At 40.0% G+C, this 22,848-nt stretch overlaps 1 protein-coding gene across 1 annotated transcript in view; it reads left to right on the top strand.

Moving 5' to 3' along the window:
- cnnm2b (cyclin and CBS domain divalent metal cation transport mediator 2b) overlaps window positions 1-22,848 on the top strand; it is a 295,147-nt gene that overhangs the window by 165,222 nt on the left and 107,077 nt on the right. The window lies entirely within an intron of this gene.

A 22,848-nucleotide genomic window follows, 5' to 3' on the forward strand; every position in this document is an offset into this window, starting at 1 on the left:
ACCAAATTAAATAGCTTTGAGGTCGGTAAGCACAACCAAAATTATTACGTTCATTAGGTGCATTAGGTTATAAGGCGCACTGTCGAGTTTTAAGAAAATTAAAGATTTTAAGTGTGCTTTATAGTCTGAAATAATACGGTACTCACATTAAAGGCTAAAATATGCTCTCACGTCACATAGCTCGCGTGACTGATGCTAACACTGCCTTCTTCCGTTTTGGAAAATAATTACAAGTCACAGGTCAGCTCCTTTGGAAGAGCTATGAACGTACCAAGATGCCATCTAAACAGACACAAGCAAAGTGATGCGAGAGCATATTTTAGCCCTAAAATCAGAAATTTGAACATAACCTGCGTGGAGTTTACAGAGGTCTCCACTAGAGATGCGCTGTTTGCGGTCTCATCCGCGGAGCCGCGGGTCGGGCGGGTGACATGACGAATAAACCGATTTTAAATAGATTCGGGCGGGTGTCGGTTGAACCATTCGGGAATATTTACTATACATAGTTAAGGGATCAGCAACCTTTATCACTCAAAGAGCCATTTTGACCCGTGTCTCAAAGTAGAGAAGACAATAGGAGCCGCAAAACATTGTCACGGATATCTGCTGGTGGTCACCCAGTTAACGAGAATAAGGGCGTGCTATGAAGCCAATGCCTTCTACAACATGTACAAACTGCTCGCCAGTCCAGCAACATGTTGTAGTTGGCCTCTGCAGACACACACGCACGACTGCAAGGCATACTGGATGACACAGAGTACACTGAAGGTTGTGATATAAACAATTTTAACACTCTTACTAATATGCACCACACTGTGAAGCCACACCAAACAAGAATGACAAACACATTTCTGGAGAACATCCTCACAGTAACACAACATAAACGCAACATAACAATTACCCAGAATCCTTTGCATCCATGACCAACGTGCGTCGGTAAGGTTTTCGGGGTTGGGGGTGCATGGGTGTAAAATATAGTCAGGATAAGTCATGGATGCAAAGGATTCTGGGTATTTGTTGCGTTTATGTTGTGTTACTGTGAGGATTTTTTTCCCGAAATGTGTTAGTCATTCTTGTTTGGTGTGGCTTCACAGTGTGGCGCATGTTAGTGAGAGTCTTAAAATTGTTTATATCACAACCATCAGTGTACTCTGTGTCACCCAGTATGCCTTGCAGTCGTGTACGTGTATTTGCGGAAGCCACATACAACATGGACTGGCAAGCAATTTGTACATGATGTAGAAGGCGTTAAAGGCATTGGCTTCATAGCACGCCCTTACTCTCGTTAACTGGATCAGCACCAGCAAATATTCAGCAAATGTTTGCTGCTCCCATTGTTATCTTTACTCTGTGAAACGGGTCAAAATGGTTCTGAGTGGTTAAGGTTGCCGACCCCTGAAATATAACAACGGGCGGGTGGCGGGCGGTTACGGTATTGATAAAATGTAGGTTCGGATGGATGACGACTTCAGTGATGCGGTTGCGGATGATATAATTGCCTATCCGCACATCTCTAGTCTCCACGTTTTAAAAGCAGACGTCCCCAATTTTTTTAAGGCTTGTGTCACACAAGATACTGCACGGCTTGTATTTTTCACATTCACCCTCATTACATGTTATACCAACCTGCATTTTGTCACCAGAGCAGATACCATATAGTAAAATCAGGTTAATGTAGGAATAAAAAAAGATTCATGACTCACAGATTATGTGCCTTGTCGATACCTTGTTGCAACAATTTCCTCGGCCCTCAGTTCGTACGAAATGAGCAGGTAGAGCAGCTCCACCTCCTTTTAGTCATTGTAGGACGTCTAAACAGAAAAAAGTTTGGAAATGAAGTGTTTCATGGTATTTTCCCCGGAAACCATAACATGGCAGTTTGCGCGACTATAGCCCTGATGACTGCAGACATTCTGCGCGGACTCTGCTTTTCCCGAGTCTGTGAGCACTTTTGGCCCTTTGTACTGTGCACTCATACTAAATCGGCAACCCAAAATGTTGAAGAAGCCATATTGGACAAAAAATATCCAAAAAAATCTGTCTGTAGCTTCAAATAATTAAAAGCCTTATATAAGTGTTATAATAAAGTCAACACATAATGTAAGTGTCTTTATTAACTATATTAGCCGACTATCAAAAGCTGACACAAATCTTTGTTGACAGAAAGGTTGTGTTTTAATTTTTATTCTACACATTTTTGCAGCATTGGAAATCATTAGGCAAACGGAGGCTTCTCACAGGATGAGATAACTTCTGGAAATTACTGGCTCAGAATGGCCAAAGGTATAGATGTGTGTGTCCAAGTTAAAGGAAACGGCAGGCTGTTTTCTTCTAATGGATTTATTAGAATTTTTGCAAGCTGGGTAACGTTTGCTGTGGTCTGGAACAAAATGGCGCACAAACAACTATCAGGAATGCAGCCAATATTACATACCGATAATGTGTCACGGGACATGCAAATATGAATTAAATACACAGAGGATAAATAAATAAATAAATGATTAATGGGTTGTACTTGTATAGCGCTTTTCTACCTACCAACCGGCATAGCTCGGTTGGTAGAGTGGCCGTGCCAGCAACTTGAGAGTTGCAGGTTCGATTCCCGCTTGTGCCATCCTAGTTACTGCCGTTGTGTCCTTGGGCAAGGCACTTTACCCACCTGCTCCCAGTGCCACCCACACTGGTATAAATGTAACTTAGATATTGGGTGTCACTATGTAAAGCGCTTTGAGTCACTTGAGAAAAAGCGCTATATAAATATAATTCACATACAAGGTACTCAAAGCGCTTTTGACACTACTTCCACCTTTACCCGTTCACACACACATTCACACACCGATGGAGGGAGCTGCCATGCAAGGCGCTAACCAGCACCCATCAGGAGCAAGGGTGAAGTGTCTTGCTCAGTACACAACGGACGTGATGAGGTTACTACAAGGTGGGGATTGAACCAGGGACCCTCGGGTTGCGCACGGCCACTCTCCCACTGAGCCATCCCATCCTGGACATAAGTAAAGGAAATTAATTATACCTACAAATGAGGCATAAAGATGTACATACAGCTAGCCTAAATAGCATGTTAGCAATGACTAGCTTGCAGTCATGGATTGACCAAATATCAATCAATCAATCAATCAATGTTTATTTATATAGCCCTAAATCACAAATATCTCAAAGGACTGTACAAACCACTACGACTACGACATCCTCGGAAGAACTCACAGATTCTTCCGATATTAAGAATTAGGCTTAATATGCCTAATAAGCACTCCAGCAAATCATTAAAATCATCAAAGTTCACTTTTGTGCATTCATGCACAGTATAAAATGTTTGGTGGACAAAATGAGACAAAGAAGGAGTGGCATAAAACATGTCTTTCTGTTGCAGCATCGGAAAAAGTTGTACATGTAAATAAACTGCGCTGAGTTCAAGGATCGCTGAAATTAGTAGGACAAAACTTTGCTTGCCAAATACTATTTGTAATACATGAAGCATGTATAACAAATAGTGGGATTTCTTTCTATTAGGATGGTTTGTGTCATGTGTGTTCTACAAAAAATATATTTAAACAATAAATATTTGGTTCTCTTTTCCATTTTCACGCATCTTTGAAAGAGGTCCAGAGAGCCAATAGGGTGTCGCTAAAGAGCCAGCCGTGGGTTTCTGACCACCATACTCGACATAAATGCTTGACTTTACATATAAGTGGATCCAATATAGATTGATATGATTGCTCTGGTGTGTGTTGCGATAACCACATTTGGAATCCATAAGGGGCCGATTACCGGTACCTGGGATGGAATCAATACTGGTACTCAACGGTACCAATTTTCATTGTTTTCGTGTGTGTACAAGTGTGTTAATAAATGTTAACTGTATGGAAACAATGGATTTTTTTAATTAACATGTAACACTGCGCTGTACTTTCAAGTTCCTATTATGTTTTCTTACACTTCTGTCTCATTTTTCAAGTACTGTACTGTATTATATAGTAGACTTTGCATGCAGTTGAAATACCAAGACATTAGATGGCAGTAGCCCTGTGATGAGGTGGCGACTTGTCCAGGGTGTACCCCGCCTTCCGCCCGAAGGCAGCTGAGATAGGCGCAAGCGACCCCCCACGAACCCAAAAGGAACAAGCGGTAGAAAAAGGAAGGATGGATAGATGGCAATAATAATAATAAGAATGGATTAGATTTATATCGCGCTTTTCTATTGTTATATACTCAAAGCGCTCACAGAGAAGTGGGAGCCCGTCATTCATTCACACCCGGTGGTGGTAAGCTACATCTGTAGCCACAGCTGCCTTGGGGTAGACTGACGGAAGTGTGGCTGCCAGTTTGCGCCTATGGCCCCTCCGACCACCACCAATCATTCATTCATCATTCATTCACCAGTGTGAGCGGCACCGGGGGCAATGGTGAAGTGTCCTGCCCAAAGACACAACGGCAGCGATTTGGATGTCAATAGGCGGGAAGCAAACCTGCAACCCTCAGGTTTCTGGCATGGCCGCTCTACCCACTACGCCATGCCGCCCATGGCAGTAGTGTGTTGACTTAGCCAGGAAGTAGTCTTTGCCATTAAGTTGAATGTGCCTTTTTTTATTATTTTGTTGAGCCCCAAAGTGTTTATACTGTAAGTATTGTATTTATTGCACACAAGCTGTCTATTTTGTAATGCGCATCTTAGTTGTCGGTTTAAATTACCAATTTTGGAGGTGTTGGAATGGCCATGCAAAATGGCTAATGCTATTCAGAAACATGTGTATGGCAAATCCAAAGTAAATTACCATTGAGATAGCCCTTTTTTTTTCAAACGGAGTCTTACTGTACTTTTGAGTGCCTTCTTCTAGCTTTGGAAAATTGTAAGATTAACCAGATGCTGTCCGGCTGAGTCCGTTCTGAGTGCTTGACCATCCTACCATGAATTGATTTACGTGGACCCCGACTTAAACAAGTTGAAAAACGAATTCGGGTGTAACCATTTAGTGGGTTAATGTATGGAATATGTACTGTACTTTACAATCTACTACCGGTAATATAAGTTTCAATCAATGACTGTTTGTTTCCCTGCCAAGGTCTTGAGCAGGTTTCAAGTCTGGAATCGGACCTGACGTCACGTGTAAGAAAGGTATCGAAATATGGCACTGTTCGACTTTACGTGAATCGGTAATCGGTAGTACCAAGGAACTTTGGTCACTGCTTAAAAAGTACCTCAGCTCTTCCCTTTCACAGGGTGGCATTTAGCCTCTCTTAGAGCTCTGATGATACCTCCTAAAGCTAGGGTCGACTTTGACACTCCATTATGCGTCTGTGCTGTTTACATAGAAGAGCCTCACAGCAAAATGCAGCTTCTCAAGATTATTTGAAAGGGGCTACTGTACGAAAAGTGCACTGTATTTGCCGCAGTATGACCCAGTAAATTGTCGAGGTAAACTGTTTTACTCACTGAGCCATTCAGCAAACATTCTTCTTGTTTACATTATTGAGCCCAGAAAGAGAAAATCTTACATGATTTATTGTGATTTATTTTACTTTTTTTACTATGTGAAAGTAAACCAGGGGAAAACTCTCTTCTTGAAGTAATCTGTTTGAAACATTATACATTATTATTTAGAGATATAGTAATACATTTTTTGCTCGAGACAACAGACGTCCTTAGTGGATGCAAGTGGTTTGACCTCTGAGTCTGATGGTTGTAGTGTGTCTGTGTGCTGGACTACCCAGCGCATATCAGTGTCTGCACAGCGAGACAGCCCCAGATGTCAAGCAGCAGTGGTGGCCTACAGGATCCCAGATGACGAGTACGCACAATGACACACTTTCACCCCAACTCGTTGCCAAGTTCAAGGCGCTAGAGGTTCAGCCCCTGATCCCTCCATGAATAACACAGATCTTGAGCAGTATCTATGGCACAGTGCATTGTCTTGTTGCATGTTTCTGGTAAACAGAAGCACCGTTTTTAGACACTACTGTTCCACTAATTTGGACAAAAACAGAAGAAAAAGTGATAGATTGAGTTAATTCTATCCCACTGGAGGAAAGTTAGAGGTCCAAGGTAGGGTTTTGTGATACAATTGATAGAAACTTGACCGGCAATAGAGCTTTTTAATCGTAATACAATAATACACTATTGCAAAGTACCATGACTTACTGTAAAATGTCTTCTCTCACTGGGATGCTGATTGATGGGATGTTTTTATATACCTGTTTAGATGAAGAATTAATCACATTTTTCACACAGGTAAAAAAATAAAAAAAAGGCAACGAATACATAAAAATATGAAACATGTTTTTGTGTGTCTTTTCCGCAATCTCCGGGTCTAAGTTGAATTTCAAAGTTGACACGCTGCCTTTGCTCCAAACAACCCCATACTGGTCTTAATGTGTATGTTTTATTTTGATGGTCATTTTTTCCCATGGTCTTTGTGTCATGATCTGTGGTCTAGATCAGTGGTTCTCAACCTTTTTTCAGTGATGTACCCCATGTGAAAAATGTTTTAATTTAGGTACCCCCTAATAAGAGCAAAACATTTTTGGTTGAACAAAAGAGATACAGAAGTAAAATACCGCACTATGTCATCGGTTTCTGGTTTATTAAATTGTATAACAGTGCAAAATCCTGCTCATTTGTAGTGGTCTTTCTTCAACTATTTGGAAAAATATATATATAAAAATAACTGAAAACTTTTTAAAACAAACAAGTGATCCAATTATAAATAAAGATTTCTACACGTAGAAGTAATCAGCCACTTAAAGTGCCCTCTTTGGGGATTTTAATAGAGATCCATCTGGATTCATGAACTTGATTCTAAACATTTCTTCACAAAAAAAGAAATCTTTATCATCAATATTTATGGGACATGTCCACAAAAAAATCTAGCTGTCAACACTGACTATTGCATTGAGGTATTTTTTTTTCACAGTTTATGAACTTAGATTCATATTTTTTTGAAGTATTATTCAATAAATATATTTATAAAGGATTTTTGAATTGTTGCTATTTTTATAATATTAAAAAAAAAAAAACTCGCGTACCCCTTGGCATACCTTAAAGTACCCCGAGGGGTACGTGTACCCCCATTTGAAAACCACTGGTCTAGATCATGGTTTGTTTAGTTATTTCTGTTATTTTTGGACTCTGTTAGTTCCTGTTTGACACCTCCTGAGTTTGGTTTGGTTGCCATTAGAGCTTTTTGTTTTCACCTGCCTCTGGTGTTTGGGAAGCTCACCTGTGTCTAATCAGAGGCACTATTTAAGCCTGTTTTTGCCAGTCAGTCGGCGTGGCGTCATTGTTCATTTCATGCCGTGTCCACGTAAGTTTTGTTACCTTGCTAAGTAAGTCTTGCTAGTTTTAATGTCACAGTTCCCTGAGTGTTTATGCTAAGTATTTAGCTTCAAGTGTGATTGGCACGTTGTTCCTTCACCTTATTTTCCGTTTTTTGTACCTCTTTGAGTTTTTGTTCAAGATTAAATCATGTTTTTACCTGAACGCTTTCTCCAAAGTGGTCCGTCTGCATTCCTGGGAGAACGACCCTGCATAAAAATGTTACCCAAACGTGACACTTTGAACACACTGTGTCAGCGGCGAAAGAACGAGTGTCGTGTGTCTCTGAGTGAAACATAGAGACAGACGTGCGTGCACGGAGGAATTACTTGCTGGAATTGGACCCGATTTTAACATAAAATTGTCCGTAAAAGCTAAAGAGAGCATCAGACTTTGTTTTCTCCTGGATGCTACAAACATGATATTACTTTATATTGTTAGTTGTGGCGGCTAATATGAAGCCTGTATTTTAAGGAGGAACCCGAAACGTAGTTAAACTTTATGTAAAGCGTAGCACTTATAATTTGAAGCCGGAAAAGTGTGTGATTGGTTTGAGGAAGTGTCTTGACATGTTTTGATGTTGAATCGACTGTTTGCAATAAAACAAAAAGTCTCCTTTCGACATCCTGCCGACCGTCTTTCATTTCTGTTGAGCTTTCATGTCATCTTGCTTACCAAATCAGTCACGGTAACAATCTAAATGTTATGTTATCACTGCACCTGGAAGTGAGGCACCACCCACCTCTAGAACGACACGCACAGCAGGTGTTTGCTCACTTCTTCTTATGGAAAAAAAATTGTTATTTCTTGTCAGGAGAACAACTTGTTATGGCTTTGAACCTGATATTTCCAGAAGGTAGACTTTCCTTTGTCCATTTCTGCTCGCTTGTGGCTCATCAGTAGCAAGGGAACTGCAGCCAAGTTCCCCCGCTACGGGACAGCAGGAGAGGAAAAGAAGAAGTGTTCGCGTTTGTCGCCTGTTAAGAACAATGTGTGCCGTTATTGGAATTTATAGTTAACGCGTTATAAGCGCGTCAACTTTCACAGCACTAATGTTGGAAAGTTAAAGTTAAAGTACCAATGATTGTCACACACACACTAGGTGTGGCGAAATTATTCTCTGCATTTGACCCATCACCCTTGATCACCCCCTGGGAGGTGAGGGGAGCAGTGGGCAGCAGCTGTGACGCGCCCGGGAATCATTTATGGTGATTAGATGTAAATATAAACGGAATACAATGATTTGCGAATCATTTTCAAACCATATTCAATTGAATATGCTACAAAGACAACATATTTGAATTTAAAACTTATAAAGTTTTTTTTTTTTTTGCAAATAATCATTAACTTTAGAATTTGATGCCAGCAACACGTGACAAAGAAGTTGAGAAAGGTGGCAATAAATACTGATAAACACTTATTTGGAACATCCCACAGGTGTGCAGGCTAATCGGGAACAAGTGGGTGCCATGATTGGGTATAAAAGCAGCTTCCATGAAATGCTAAGTAATTCACAAACAAGGATGGGGCGAGGGTCACCACTTTGTAAGCAAATTGTCGAACGGTTTTAGAACAACATTTCTCAACGAGCTATTGCAAGGAATTTAGGGATTTTACCATCTACGGTCCGTAAAATCATCAAAAGGTTCAGAGAATCTGAAGAAATCACTGCACGTAAACAATGATATTACGGACCTTTGATCCTTCAGGCGGTACTACATCAAAAAACAGATATCAGTGTGTAAAGGATATCACCACATGGGCTCAGGAACACTTCATAAAACCACTGTCAGTAACTACAGTTGGTTGCTACATCTGTAAGTGCTAGTTAAAGCTCTGCAATGCAAAGCAAAACCCATTTAAAGTTAAAGTTAAAGTACCAATGATTGTCACACACACTCTTAGTGTGGCGAAATTATTCTCTCCATTTATCAACTACACCAAGGAACGCCGCTGGCTTCGCTGGGCCCGAGCTCATCTAAGATGGACTGATGCAAAGTGGAAAGGTGTTCTGTGGTCTGACGAGTCGGCATTTCAAATTAAATTTGGAAACTGTGGACGTGGTGTCCTCCGGAACAAAGAGGAAAATAACCATCCGGATTGTTATAGGCGCGAAGTTCAAAAGCCAGCATCTGTGTTGGTATGGGGGTGTATTAGTGCCCAAGGCATGGGTAACTTACACATCTGTGAAGGCACCATTAATGCTGAATGGTCCATACAGGTTTTTGAGAAACATATGTTGTCATCCAAGCAACGTTATCATGGACGCCCCTGCTTATTTCAGCAAGACAATGCTAAGCCACGTGTTACAATAGCGTGGTTTCGTAGTAAAAAAGTGTGGGTACTTTCCGGGCCCGCCTGCAGTCCAGACCTGTCTCCCATCGAAAATGTGTGTCACATTAGGAAGCGTAAAATACGACAGCGTAGACCCCAGACTGTTGAACGACTAAAGCTGTACATAAAACAAGAATGGGAAATAATTCCACTTTCAAAGCTTCAACAATTAGTTTCCTCAGTTCCCAAGCGTACAAATAAATAAAAACTTGTTGAAATATAAACAAGTGATTCAATTATAAATAAAGATTTCTACACATAGAAGTAATCATCAACTTAAAGTGCCCTCTTTGGGGATTGTAATAGAGATCCATCTGGATTCATCAACTTAATTCTAAACATTTCTTCCATGAAAAGAAATCTTGAACATCAATATTTATGGAACATGTCCACAAAAAAATCTAGCTGTCAACATTGAATATTGCATTGTTGTATTTTTTTCCCACAGTTAATGAACTTACATTCATATTTTGTTGAAGTATTATTCAATAAATATATGTATAAAGGATTTTTGGATTTGTAAAAATTTTTAGAATATTTGAAAAAAATCTTACATACCCCTTGGCATACCTTCCGTCACGTGGGGGTCGCATCTTAAGGCGGGATCGTTCCTCCAGTGCAAACACGGACAATCTGGATGAAAACGTAAAGGTAGGAAATGATTTAAATTTAAATAATACACCGTATCAAACTGACAGAGACAAACAAAAGGAAAGCGTGCCGAATGAACGGGAAGCTAAGGCAACAACTTTAGCACAGAGTCGAGAACAAGAACATAAACGTGACTGTTGCTCACCGCAAACAAGGAAGCCAGGACGAGTGATAAAAAAGGCAGGCTTAAATATAGTCTCTTGTTTGGACACAGGTGTGTCCCAAAAAACAGAGGCAGGTGAAAATCATAAGTAACCATAGTGACAAAAAAAACAAGGAAGTGCAACCAGGAACTAAGGAAGTCCAAAACTAACAGAATATAATTAAACTGAACATGATCCCACGGATAATGACACCTTCAAGTACCCCCATTTGAGAACCACTGCACTAAAGCTCCGTTTATGTTTGTCCTAATTAAACCTCTGTGATAAAGCAACACTCAAGTCAAGTCACAGACATTTTGCATTAACGCACTAGTTTTTTTTTTTTATAATGTCTTAAACACTTTTGATTGATTGATTGATTGATTGAAACATTTAATAGTAGATTGCACAGTACGGTACATATTCCATTCAATTGCCCACTAAATGGTTTTTCAACTTGTTTAAGTCGGGATCCACGTTAATCAATTCATGGTAAACACTTCCTAATACCATGGCGTATTCTGTTCATATTAGAGAGTCTTCTCTAATTGCTTCATATGTTACTCACCTGAGTGTTTATTCAAAGCAGCTCTGCACTGGATGCACATGGTTCTGGATGCATTCAGTCTCCCAGGCTCAGAGCACCGCACATTAGTGGGCTATCATGGTGTTTGTGAGGAAGCAGAGCGCTGCAGTGCAATAAAACTCTCAGTGATGAGCCTCTGAACCAAAGCCGCATTAGACAAAATTGTCCACGTCACGGTCTGAACGATGAAGTAAACACACACTCTCGACACACACACACACACACATGCGTGCACATTGGACACCCTCCATTATTTACACCCAGGTATCTGCATGCAAACGACCCATTCCGAGACAATCTGATCACACAGTGGAGGCTTCGGCCTTGTTCTGTTCCTTGGCTTGGTGAGAATATCGCCGGGGCCGAATGGAAACTTCATTTTGAAGGGGCTAATATTAGCCCGGGCATGTGGAAAATTCCTTTTAAATGATCGCAAGCTGAGAAAAGGCAAAGAATTTGTTTAGCGTTTTGCTTGACAGTCTCGACGGCAGTTTGTTTCACTTGTTTTGCGGATGGTGCACAGGAGGGTCCTGGGAACACAGATGTGGAGGGAGGGGGTCGGAATGATGAAATTCAGGACTGTGTGACTGTCTTTGGATGTCACTCGGCATATTCCTGCTCTTTTAAGGCTATTTAGACCAGTTATTGCCATTGTTGCTTATGCCCCTTTACTACTGCCTATACTCACTCTTGTTGCTTTTCTCACTGAAGGTGTTGTCAGTCCTTTCCTCCTCAGCATTAGTAGAACAGCTTTTTTAGTACAGTAGGCGTTTTACTACAAAACCCAAAACCAGTGAAGTTGGCATGTTGTGTAAATCTTAAATAAAAACAGAATACAATGATTTGCAAATCATTTTCAACCCATGTTCAATTGAATAGACTGCAAAGACAAGATACTTAACGTTTGAAATGGAAAACGTTGTTATTTTTTGCAAATATTAGCTCAAAAGACTGGGAAAGTTGATGAATGCTCATCAAACACTTATTTGAAACATCCCATAGGTGAACAGGGTAAATCGGGTTTCAAGGCTGATAACCAAATTTGAATGCCCGTGACCTTCGATCACTCGGGCGGTACTGCATGAAAAAGTGACATTAGCATGTAAAGGATATCACCACATGGGCTCAGGAACACTTCAGAAAACCACTGTCAGTAACTACAGTTGATCGCTACATCTGTAAGTGCAAGTTAAAACTGTACTATGCAAATCAAAAGACATTTATCAACAACACCCAGAAACGCCGCAGGCTTTCCTGGGCCGAGCTCATCTAAAATGGACTGATGCAAAGTGGAAAAGTGTTCTGTGGTCTGACGAGTCCACACTTCAAATTGTTTTTTGGAAACCGTGGACATCGTGTCCTCCGGAACAAAGAGGAAAAGAACCATACAGATTTTTACAGGCTCAAAGTTGAAAAGCCAGCATCTGTGATGGTATTGGGGTGTTTTAGTGCCCAAGGCATGGGTAACTTACACATCTGTGAAGGCACCATTAATGCTGAAAGGTACATAGAAATTTTGTAGCAACATATGTTGCCATCGTTATCATGGACGCCCCTGCTTATTTCAGCAAGACAATGCAAAGCCACGTGTTACAACAGCGTGGCTTCATAGTAAAAAAGTGCGGGTACTAGACTGGCCTGCCTGTAGTCCAGACCTGTCTCACATTGAAAATGTGTGGCGCATTATGACGCCTAAAATATGACAATGGAGACTCCGGACTGTTGAACAACTTAAGCCGTACATCAAGCAAGAATGGGAAATAATTCCACCTGAAAAGCTTAAAAAATTGGTCTCCTCAGTTCCCAAACGTTTACTGAGTATTGTTAAAAGGAAAGGCCAAAAATAAAAAAAGTTTGAACATTAAAGGCCTACTGAAACCCACTACTACCGACCACGCAGTCTGATAGTTTATATATCAATGATGAAATATTAACAATGCAACACATGCCAATACGGCCTTTTTAGTTTACTAAATTGCAATTTTAAATTTCCCGCGAAGTGTCCTGTTGAAAATGTCGCGGAATGCTGACGTGTACGCGTGACGTCACAGACTGTTTGGAAATATTAGCACTGCGCACACACACAGCTAAAATTCGTCTGCTTTAACTGCATAATTACACAGTATTTTGGACATCTGCGTTGCTGAATCTTTTGCAATTTGTTCAATTAATAATGGAGAAGTAAAAGTAGAAAGATGGAGTTGGGAAGGTTTAGCCTTTAGCCACACAAACACATGGTGATTCCTTGTTTAAAATTCCCAGAGGTGAAACTTTACCATGGATCAGAGCGGTCAAGCGAACTTGGATCCCGACCAAATGTCAACCAGCAGTTTTCGGTGAGAAAATTGTGGTAAAAAATTGCCACTTACCGGAGATCAGCTGAGCTTGTGCCGTCCGTACAGCTGCTGTCGACTTCCATCAGAAACTGGCCTCAAGACACCCGTGGACACACCCTTCCGACTATCAGGTACTATTACTCTCACTAAAACACTAGCAACACAATAGAAAGATAAGGGATTTCCAAGAATTATCCTAGTAAATGTGTCTAAAAACTTCTGAATCCTTCCCAATGCAATGGCCTTTTCTTTTTTCTTTTTCTAGTCCGTCGCTATCAATATCCTCAAACACGAATCTTTCATCCTCACTCAAACTAATGGGGAAATTGTCGTTTTCTCGGTCCGAATAGCACTTTTTGTTGGAGGCTCCCAATAAAAACAATGTGAGGGTGTGAAGAGCCATCAACGGGTGACGTCATCGTCTGCGACTTCCGGTAAAGGCAAGGCTTTTCTGTTAGCAACCAAAAGTTGCGAACTTTATCGTCGATGTTTTCTACTAAATCTTTTCAGCAAAAATATGGCAATATCGCGAAATGATCAAGTATGACACATAGAATGGACCTGCTATCCCCGTTTGGATAAGAAAATCTCGTTTCAGTAGGCCTTTAAGTATTTTGTCTTTGCAGTCTATTCAATTGAATATAAATTGAAAAGGATTAGCAAGTCATTGTATTCTGTTTTTATTTACGAATTACGCAACATGCCAACTTCACGGGTTTTGGGTTTTGTAAATGCTACGGTCACTTACTAGAACTACACTACACTAACACTCTCATTTCTTCTTTCGCTTTTGACCTGTTAGGAGTCGCCACAGTGTTTTTGGCTATGTTTTTAGGATGCTTTAGGATTTTGGGGTGCACCCCTGGCTGGAGATTGACCACATTCCCTCAAAGAAACGTTTACCAGTAAATCCTTATTTTACTGTTATATTGTTATTCCCATTGTTTTTATTCTTTTTGTAATATTTCTCTATTTTGTTTCCTTTTAAACCCCCATTATTTACTTTTTACTTTTTTTTTTTTTTAATTGATCTCAACTCTGTACACTGCTGCTGGAATTTTAATTTTCCTGAAGGAACTCTCCTGAAGGAATCAATAAAGTACTATCTATCTATCTAAATCACCAGCGGCCTCACATATTAAAACTTGCATGGATTTCCTACTATAAATAGATGTACATTCAAACACAGAAAACATAGTACGCAAGATTGTACGTTGAGATTGACAGCATTTCATTGCTGTGTGTGCCGATTAAAAAAAAATGGTTAGACTTCAGGAAGAAGGTGAGGTTTGGGTTTGAGGTGGGAAGGGGGGGGGGGGGTTATATTGTAGCGTCCCGGAAGAATTAGTGCTGCAAGGGGTTCTGAGTTTTTGTTCTGTTGTGTTTATGTTGTGTTACGATCCGGATGTTCTCCCAAAATGTGTTTGTCATTCTTGTTTGGTGTGGGTTCAGTGTGGTGCATATTTGTAACAATGTTAAAGTTTTGACCTATATGGCTGTTGACCAAGTATGCGTTGCATTTACTTGTGTGTGGGAAAAGCCGTAGATATTATGTGAATGGACCGGCACGCAAAGGAAGTGCACTGCAAAAAGTCAGTGTTCAAAAACAAAACAAAAATAGACAAATGAGGGATATTTTACATGAACTAAACAAAATTGTCTGCCAATAGAACAAGAAAACTTGGCTTGTCAAGACTTTCCAAAACAAGTAAAATGACCTAACCTCACTGAACTACCTATTCTCACTAATAACAAGTGCACTTTTCTTGGTAGAAAAAAAATATTTTTGCTCAATATATGAAAAATATTCTTAAATGAAGTAAATGCTAGTGCCATTATCTTGACATAATGATATGCGCTCGGCATCTCGATTTTATTTTTTCATGCTTGAAGTAAGAAACTATTACTTTAAAAAGTAGTGTTCTACTTGTGAGTGTTGATGACACAGCTTTGCAACAGTTGATATTCCAGTTTCAAGCATGTTTTACTCAATATAAGTCATCAAATCTCAGCAACAAGCTGTAATATCTTACTGAGATCATTTAGGACCAAAACCCTTAACACAAGTAAAACACTAACATAAAATCTGCTTAGTGAGAAGAATGATCTTATCAAACAGAAAATAAGCAAATATCACCCTTATTTGAGACATTTCATCTTACTTTGATTTCAGTTTTTGCAGTGTGCCTTTAAATGTTTATTGGCTTTCTGTACTTCTCCCGACCTCCGTGTACCACTCCGTACAGCAGCGTTTTTAAAAGTCATAAATTTTACTTTATGAAACCTATACCGATAATTTCCGTTATTACATTTTAAAGCATTTATCGACTGATAATATCGTCAGTCCGATATTATCGGACATCTATAGTTATGAAAAATGTTTAGAAAAACAAACAAACTTTCAGTAGTGCAGTAGAAAAGGTTGCATTATGTGTTTCTACTATTGTTGTTTGCACCATGAGTCAGGTGGGTGTTAGGGTCTTCTTCCTTGTTGCAAAGCTAAGCACTTCCTCGAGTTCTTGTGTGATTTAAGACGAGGCTTTGTCTTCTAATTGTCTGGCAGACCAAGGGGTCTTTCAAGCTTGCATACGCAATTTTCCTAGGAAAAGGTGTGCTGCCTCACGCCACCTTCATGCTTCACCTACGTACATTTCTACGAGCTTTGGATTCTTTCGCGACACACAGAGATGGTCGTTCAGGCTTTGCCAACATTTGATTCCAGCAATGTTTACCAAGATGGAGGAAAGGACATAAAATGCCAATGCATTTAATGCTTAATATTCATATAATATTTGTTATGATTAGTGCTGTCCCGATACCAACGTATTGGTACCGGTACCAAAATGTATTTTAATGCTTTGGTGCTTTTTGATATTTTTCTAAAAACAGTGTCAAAGCGCTTTGAGTACCTTGAAAGTAGAAAAGCGCGATACAAGTACAACCCATTTATTTAAATATAAAAAGGACCGTTATTGTTCAGCATTATTCAAACTAGTGCTGTCCCGTTACCAATATTTTGGTACTGGTGCCAAAATTATTTTGATACTTTTCAGTACTTTTCGATACTTTTTCAAATAAAAGGAACCACAAAAAAATAGCATTATTGGCTTTATTTTAACAAAAAATCTTACAGTACATTAAACATATGTTTCTTCTTGCAAGTTTGTCCTTAAATAAAATAGTGAACATACTAGACAACTTGTCTTTTATTAGTAAGTAAGCAAACAATATGCAGTAACATATTGTGTCATTTTCCATTCTATTATTTTGTCAACATTATTAAGGACAAGCGATAGAAAAGGAATTATTATTCTACTTGTTCATTTACTGTTAATATCTGCTTACTTTATCTATTAACATGTTCTATCTACACTTCTGTTAAAAAATAATAATTACTTATTCTTCTGTTGTTGGGACGCTTTACATTAGTTTTGGATGATTTCACATAATTGGGTATCAATTCGATACCAAGTAGTTACAGGATCATACATTGGTCATTTTCAAATTCCTCAAGTGTCCAGGGACGTATTTCCTGAGTTTATAAACATGATATAAATGTTAAAAAAACGAAAGAAGATGTTATGTTGTAAAAAAATATTGAGGTAATCTTAGCATCGACTAGATACGCACCTGTACTTGGTATCATTACAGTGGATGTCAGGTGTAGATCCACCAGTACATTTTAGAGGCGGGTATAGTACCGAATAAGAATCATTAGGATTGTGGTACTATACTAATACTGGTATACCTTACAACCCTAGTAAGAATGTCTATTAATTTATGTGGGCAATAATTTTTCCACCTATTGCTGTCACAGTGTGTTCCTGTGACTCCTTGGCCATGTTAGGCAGGCAGCAGCAGGCGGTGGTTGCGCCACTTTGCACCATCCACTAGGAAGAATGTCCCAACTTCGTGTCACTTACGGCTGCTACTGCAAAAAGCTCTCCTGTGTCGTAATAATGAATTGGGTAATCAAACAACCGTCAAAATCTTTAATATCTTTTTTGATAGTAGCGCCGGCATGTTTAAATGAAAGCTATTGCTTTGAACCACATATGTCATAATTTTACATGACACTTTAATCTGGCTCATGTGAGCAGGCTACTCTATGAATACATTCTGTTACACTACAAACCCTGTTTCCATATGAGTTGGGAAATTGTGTTAGATGTAAATATAAACGGAATACAATGATTTGCAAATCATTTTCAACCCATATTCAAAGACAAGATATTTGATGTTCAAACTCATAAACTTTATTTTTTTGCAAATAATAATTAACTTAGAATTTCATGGCTGCAACATATGCCAAAGTAGTTGGGAAAGGGCATGTTCACCACTGTGTTACATCACCTTTTCTTTTAACAACACTCAATAAGCATTTGGGAACTGAGGAAACTAATTGTTGAAGCTTTGAAAGTGGAATTCTTTCCCATTCTTGTTTTATGAAGAGCTTCAGTCGTTCAACAGTCCGGGGTCTCCGCTGTCGTATTTTACGCTTCATAATGCGCCACACATTTTCTATGGGAGACAGGTCTGGACTGCAGTCGGGTTAGGAAAATACCCTCACTCTTTTACTACGAAGCCACGCTGTTGTAACACATGGCTTGGCATAGTCTTGCTGAAATAAGCAGGAGCGTCCATGATAACGTTGCTTGGATGACAACATATGTTGCTCCAAAACCTGTATGTACTTTTCAGCATTAATGGTGCCTTCACAGATGTGTAAGTTACCCATGCCTTGGGCACTAATACACCCCCATACCATCACAGATGCTGGCTTTTGAACTTTGCGCCTATAACAATCCGGATGGTTATTTTCCTTTTTGCTCCGGAGGACACCACGTCCACAGTTTCCAAATATAATTGGAAATGTGGACTCGTCAGACCACAGGACACTATTCCACTTTGCTTAAGTCCATCTTAGATGAGCTCAGGCCCAGCTGGGTGCTGTTGATAAATGGGTTTGGCTTTACATAATTGAGTTTTAACTTGCACTTATAGGTGTAGCGACCGACTGTAGTTACTGACAGTGGTTTTATGAAGTGTTCCTGAGCCCGTGTGGTGATATCCTTTACACATTGATGTTGTTTTTTGATGCACCACCTGAGGGATCAAGGGTCTGTAATATCATCGCTTACGTGCAGTGATTTCTCCAGATTCTCTGAACCTTTTGATTATTTTACGGACCGTAGATGGTGAAATCCCTAAATTCCTTGCAATAGCTCGTTGAGAAATGTTGGTCTAAAACTGTTCGACAATTTGCTTACAAATTGGTGACCCTCGCACCATCCTTGTTCGTGAATTACTTAACATTTCATGTAAGCTGCTTTTATACCCAATCATGGCACCCACCTGTTCCCAATTAGCCTGCACACCTGTGGGATGTTCCAAATAAGTGTTTGATGAGCATTCCTCAACTTTATCAGTATTTATTGCCACCTTTCCCAACTTCTTTGTCACGTGTTGCTGGCATCAAATTCTAAGTTAATGATTATTTGCACAAAAAAATGTTTATCAGTTTGAACATCAAATATGTTGTCTTTGTAGCATATTCAACTGAATATGGGTTGAAAAGGATTTGCAAATCATTGTATTCCGTTTATATTTACATCTAACACAATTTCCCAACTCATATGGAAACGGGGTTTGTATATTCATATTGGGGGTAATCAGAGTCTCTGCCTCTTCTAAAATGTACAACTATCTTTTCAAAAGTGGTGCAGCACTAATTTCCCCCAGTTAGGACATCTATCTTTTTCTTCTTCTTCTTCTTCTTCTTTTTCTTCACCTATCATCATCTTCCTAAACTGAAGGACTTTCTTTATTATTTCAACTTGTGTTCAGTTCTCGGAGACACAGAAATTAAGTTAAATGATTGTCACATACACACTAGGTGTGGCGGAAAAATTCTCTTCATTTGACCCATTCCCCTTGAGCACTCCCCTGGGAGGTGAGGGGAGCATTGAGCAGCAGCGGTGGCCACGCCCGGGAATCAGTTTGGTGAATTTACCCCTTGATAATTCAAAATTACAATCGCTCTGTTGTTTGCCCGAAAAATTAGGACACGGGTTGGCAAACCGGGCTTCACGGTGGGAGAGGGGTTAATGCGTCTGCCTCACAATACGAAGGTCCTGCAGTCCTGGGTTCAAATCCAGGCTCGGATCTTTCTGTGTGGAGTTTGCATGTTCTCCCCGTGAATGCGTGGGTTCCCTCCGGGTACTCCGGCTTCCTCCCACTTCCAAAGACATGCACCTGGGGATAGGTTGATTGGCAACACTAAATTGGCCCTAGTGTGTGAATGTGAGTGTGAATGTTGTCCGTCTATCTGTGTTGGCCCTGCGATGAGGTGGCGACATGTCCAGGGTATACTCCGCCTTCCGCCCAATTGTAGCTGAGATAGGCGCCAGCGCCCAGCGACCCCGAAAGGGAATAAGCGGTAGAAAATGGATGGATGGATGGATGGGTTGGCAACCCATAATCTTGAAGGATTCATATTGGACCAAAAATACAACAACAACAAAATCTGTCTGGAGTCACAAAAAATTAAGGGAATTAAAAATTATAAGTGTTATAATGAAGGCAACACATGATTTAAGTGTCTATATAAGCTATATTAGCCTACTATCAGAGGCTGATGCAAATCTTCATTGACAAGTGTTTTATTTTACATTTTTATTCTAGACATGTTTGCAACATTGGAAATCATTAGTAAAATGGAGGCTTCTCACAGAATGAAATAACTTCTGGAAAGGTATAGATGTGTGTGTCCAAGTTTAAGGAAACGGCAGGCTGTCTTATTCTAATGGATTTAATACAATCTTTGCAAGCTTGGTAACGTGTGCTGTGGTCTGGAACAACATAGCACACAAACAACTATCAGGCATGCAGCCATACTGTACATACAGATAATGTGTCATGACACATGCAAATATAAATTAAATACAAAGAGGACATAAGTGAAGGACATTAAATGGGCTCAAATATACCTACAAATGGGGCATTATGATGCAATATTTACATGCAGTTAGCCTAAATAGCATGTTAGCATTGATTAGCTTTCAGTCATGCACTGACCAAATATGTTTGATAATCACTCCAACAAATCAATAACATCAGCAAAACTCACCTTTGTGTGTTCACGCACAGCATAAAATGTTTGGTGGACAAAATGAGACAAAGAAGGAGTGGAATAAAACACGTCTTTCTGTGGCAGCATGGAAGAAAGTTATACATGTAGCAAACTACGATGAGTTCAAGGATCGCTGAAATTAGTAGGACAAAATGGTGCTTGCCAAATACTCTCATCAGTGAAGCATGTATAACATAAACAGTGAGATTTGTAACTATTAGGAAGGTCTGTGCCATGTTTGTGCTCCTACAGAAAATATAATAAAAACTTAAAATATACTTTTTTCTTCATCTTTTTCCATTTTCACACATCTCTGAAAGAGGTCCAGAGAGCCACTCGGTCGGCGCTAAAAAGCCGGGTGTTTCTGACCCCAGCATTAAAAAGAAGCACCTCCTTCAGACTTCTGATTGGATAGAACGTGCCGCGTTCAAGGACATGGCTACTTTCAGTATGATTTGCTCATTTATAAGGGTGCGTGGCATGCCCAGCCCCATGCACACGTCTGTGGTCAATTTCAAGTTGATTGCAACGTAAAAAAATTGTATTGGATTTGTGCATGCACACGTTCATGGGTGTCAAACTCTGGCCCGCGGGCCAAATTTGGCCCGCCGTGTAATTTCATTTGGCCCTTGAGGCAATATCAAATTAACAATAGAGCTGGCCCGCCGGTATTATACAATGGCGGTGCCGCTATAACACCGCATTCACCGCTAATACTCATACTTGCCAACCATCCAAATTTTCCCGGGATACTGCCAAAGTTCAGTGCCCCTCCCGAAAACCTCTCGGGGAAACCCATCCATCCATCCATTTCCTACCGCTTATTCCCTTCGGGGTCGCGGGGGGCGCTGGCGCCTAGCTCAGCTACAATCGGGCGGAAGGCGGTGTACACCCTGGAGAAGTCGCCACCTCATCGCAGGGCCAACACCGATAAACAGACAACATTCACACTCACATTCACACACTAGGGCCAATTTTAGTGTTGGCAATCAACCTATCCCCAGGTGCATGTCTTTGGAAGTGGGAGGAAGGCGGAGTACCCGGAGGGAACCCAAGCATTCACGGGGAGGACATGCAAACTCCACACAGAAAGATCCCGAGCCAGGGATTGAACCCTGACTACTCAGGACCTTCGTATTGTGAGGCAGATGAAGCCTCTCGGGGCAACCATTCTCCCGAATTTCTCTCGATTTCCACCCCGACAACAATATTGGGGGCGTGCCTTAAAGGCTCTGCCATTAGCGTTCTCTGCAACCCGTCGTCATGTCCTCTTTGAGCGTTCCGGCCCAGTCACATAATATAAGCGGCTTGTACACACACAGAAGTGAATGCAACGCATACTTGGTCAACAGCCATAAAGGTCACACTGAGAGTGGCCGTATAAGCAACTTTAACACTGTTACAAATATGCGCCACACTGTGAACCCACACAAAACAAAAATGACAAACACATTTCGGGAGAACAACCACACCGTAACACAACATAAACACAACTGAACAAACACCCACAACCCCTTGCAGCACTAACTCTTCCAGGACGCTACAATATACATCTCCCGCTACCACCAAACCCCGCCCCCCAACCCCACCCACCTCATTGTTTTTATTATTTTCAAATTAGCCTGTGCAAAAAGTTAATGTTGATATTTACCTCAGAAGGCTGCAAATAGAAAAGAGGCATTACATGTTTTATTTAAATTGCATTTAACATACCATTGATGTTTTTTCGTTAATTTTTGAAGGTTGATATTGCACTATTAAGTTACATAAGCGTTGTTTGTTCCATATTCAGCGTTAAAGCAAATCAGTGTAGCAAACTGAGCAATAATTAACATTTTATTCATGCACTTTCTCTTGCTACTTCAAGGCTTGAATGTTTGATTCATTCATTATTGTTATTCTATTTTCAAATTTATCATTAGCCTGTGGAAAAAGTTTATTTTGATATTTACCTCAGAAGGATGCAAATAGAAAAGAGGCATTCAATTTGTATTTAAATATTATTTGATATGCCATTGATATTTTTTAATTATTATTATTATTATTATTTGATACTCGATTTTTTTCATGTCACTATAAAGTTATATAAGCCTTGCTTGTTCAATATTCAATGCAAAACTTATTTGGGTCCCTATAAAAAGGTTCATTGGCCCGCGGCTTTGTTCAGTTTTACATTTTGTCCCACTCTGTATTTGAGTTTGACACCCCTGCGTTAATACATCAGAATTTTTACTTGCGTAGGATGTTTTCTGGATTTCAACAAACGTCTATTTATAGTTGGAAAACCACGCAACTGTTATTACATGAGTTCCCTGGTGCTCATAAGGTGTGTTAAAAAG

This window comes from Nerophis ophidion, linkage group LG20 (assembly GCF_033978795.1).
Source record: "Nerophis ophidion isolate RoL-2023_Sa linkage group LG20, RoL_Noph_v1.0, whole genome shotgun sequence".
NCBI lineage: Eukaryota > Metazoa > Chordata > Actinopteri > Syngnathiformes > Syngnathidae > Nerophis > Nerophis ophidion.